Source organism: Eublepharis macularius, chromosome 9 (assembly GCF_028583425.1).
Source record: "Eublepharis macularius isolate TG4126 chromosome 9, MPM_Emac_v1.0, whole genome shotgun sequence".
Classification (NCBI taxonomy): domain Eukaryota; kingdom Metazoa; phylum Chordata; class Lepidosauria; order Squamata; family Eublepharidae; genus Eublepharis; species Eublepharis macularius.
In genome coordinates this window covers 42,374,370-42,377,111 of record NC_072798.1, presented here as the reverse complement: position 1 = coordinate 42,377,111, position 2,742 = coordinate 42,374,370, and positions in this window count along the sequence as shown.

Genomic DNA, 2,742 nt, shown 5'->3' with positions numbered 1-2,742 from the left:
TGCATTTGACAATTCCAGCTTCGTGGGCCCTCAAGCTGACCCCCAGAATTTTGTTCCCCCAGTCCCCCTCCATGGCTGTTCCGTACATGATGACATCACTTCCAATTTTACACCAGCAGTGACATCATGCACTGGTGCAACTGTTCCCCCCCGCCCCAATTCCTTTCATCAGGGAAGCAGGGGAGAAATCCGTTTTCCAACAGCATTAAACTCAGGAAAACAACCAGAGTGGAAATTACTTCACTATTTTTTCACCCAAGATGATAGTTCACATGGTCACATCACATCCTACATTTTCCAACACAGAGGTTAATTTCCATTATTGGGAAAGTATGTATGAACAGCAGAACAAAACCCATTTTTGCATGGATACAACATGTATGACTTTTCTGAATATAGATGTAAAGGGAGGGGGGAATCACACTCTTGTTAGTTTGTTATAAAGTAAGCATTTTTTTCTCACAGGATGATTAATCTCATGCTGAAAAGGGTTAGTGTAAGACACTCTTCTGAGGCCCCTGGCTGGAGTATAAAAGCAGGAACAGGGCTGCTAGTGCTTGGGACCAAAGAAAGGACTGCTTCTGCCAGCCTTTCACCAGCACTAAATTCACACTTTTAATAAAAAGATAATGTTATCTCATGGGAAACAGACTCCCTCCTGCCTCTTCCTTTGCTCTCACGGAGACAGCCAGCTTCCAGACCCCCTCGGCAAGATGGTCACATTATAATGAGGCGGGCTGGTTTCTCAAGGATAATGAATGCAAAAACAAGCAATGATGGAAATACCAAGCCAGGGTCCATCATTCATTCCTGAGCTGTAGAATCCATTAGGAGGCGCACCAGGGAAATGGAGACCCAGGCAGCATGTGAATAGAGCCCTGGGTTGCAGGCTGCAAATTATTAAGAATGCAGGATGATCAAAGGTAACGCTTATTGCACTGGCAAAAAGCACGCCCTTCATGTCCCAGTAAAGAGAATCAAAATATATCTCTTCTCCCGCACAGCCTTTGTGCTTCCCATCTGTGGCATTAACAGAGTTTAAGCACTGGGACAGTCAGTTCATTACTAAGGTTGATTCATGCATTTCTCAGACATTTTGTGCCTATTTTTTCTCCCCAAAGAGCTTTATATTTGACAGCACTTGCTCTTTCATACATTCACCTCTTTCCTTTCTGAGAGGGAGAGAACCCACCTATTCAATTTTCCTCAGTCACTCCTTAATGCAAATAATTCGATTCACACTTAGAGGTGGTTATTACACAGTCCTATTCACCCAGGCAGAATTGGCTTCCCAATTCCACTTTTATCATATTACTTTTACAAATGATTGTTCATTTCCTTGTAAAATGATGTGTGTGTTACTGCTCTACCCCTCTCCTGTGAGCATCAAAAACACAGTTCTATGCAAGAGGACAAGGACTTTACGGGTTCAAGCACCAAAAAGGCTGAATTTAAAGAGCCCAGGCCTTTACATAACAGCCTGTTCTTTCTCCATCTTGGGTTTGAATACTACTTGGAAAATATATTCTGGGCCAAACGATGGTTCGTTAATCACATTGGTTCGCATTACTATAACTTGAAATAGTGTAAGGTCTAGTCAAGACTGTTGTCAGGAAACAGGAACTGAATTAAAAAGTAATTTTGGCAATGAAAAGCATGTTGAGAAAAGGAATGGCAATCCCAATTTTGCCAACCCAAGTTGCAAGTTTCCTAGTTATATTGGGTCAGTTCAGTTGTAACATGAAACCATGGTTTAAATCAAACTAACAATAACAACTGATCATCTGATCATGGCTATTACAGTAACTATGGTTAGTTAGGGTCTGAAGCTGGTTAATCTTAGTTAGTCTTCACCATGATTTCATGTTGCATAAGAACACAGTACCTTCCTGGCTTGTTTCCCAAGAACACACCATGCACTCCCTGCCTACAGAGTTGCCTGGAAAGAGTGGCTCAAAAGCAAAACTGCTCTTTCCTTCAGCCAGGTCTTGCTAGTGGGTTGCCCATTCCATGCCTTCAGCTCTGAGACTGCCTGGCAACAGACATCTCTATCTACTACCACCTCCACCCTCTTAAAGACACAATAGCACAATATGTTCCTTCCATGCATAAACCAGGAATCAAAGAGCCTAAGCTCAAGGAGGCAGAGCTTATGCTCTTTGATTCCTGGTTTCTGTTCCTTAGGAGGCTTCCCTCCTTAACATGGTTCCTTCCATGCATAAGACAGCCATGGAAGGTAAGCAACACCAGTAGACCCATGGCTATGTTATAGCCTGAACTTTTGCATCAGAGGGGTTTAGGTAAATACCTTATTATACATATTCCATTGGCACTTGGGGGAGAGTGGATGGAGTGAAAACAAACAAGGCTGCTTCTCTGAACTGACCCCATTAAGAGTTCCCCATTGTCTTCATCTTGGAGAGAAGCAGTATTGTCTCTGCACTCCCATGGTCAGCTGTCCTTAGGACACCCTCTATCCCACCTTAAAAACTATTTTCCTGGAATGAACCACCAAACAATTAGGTGTGAATGATCCAAATAACACATTGAGCAAAACACACACCCAACAACTTACCAACACTCCAGAGATATTGTGCTTGTTGCAGGGAGTATTATTTGTTCACGCACCCCATGGCCAGCCCACCATGGCATCACAATTCCCCTTTCTTTTGGCCAACAACAGTGACGACTTCAAGCCCAAAAACAGGGCCAAGCAATGAACTGAAACTGAGACAATCACAG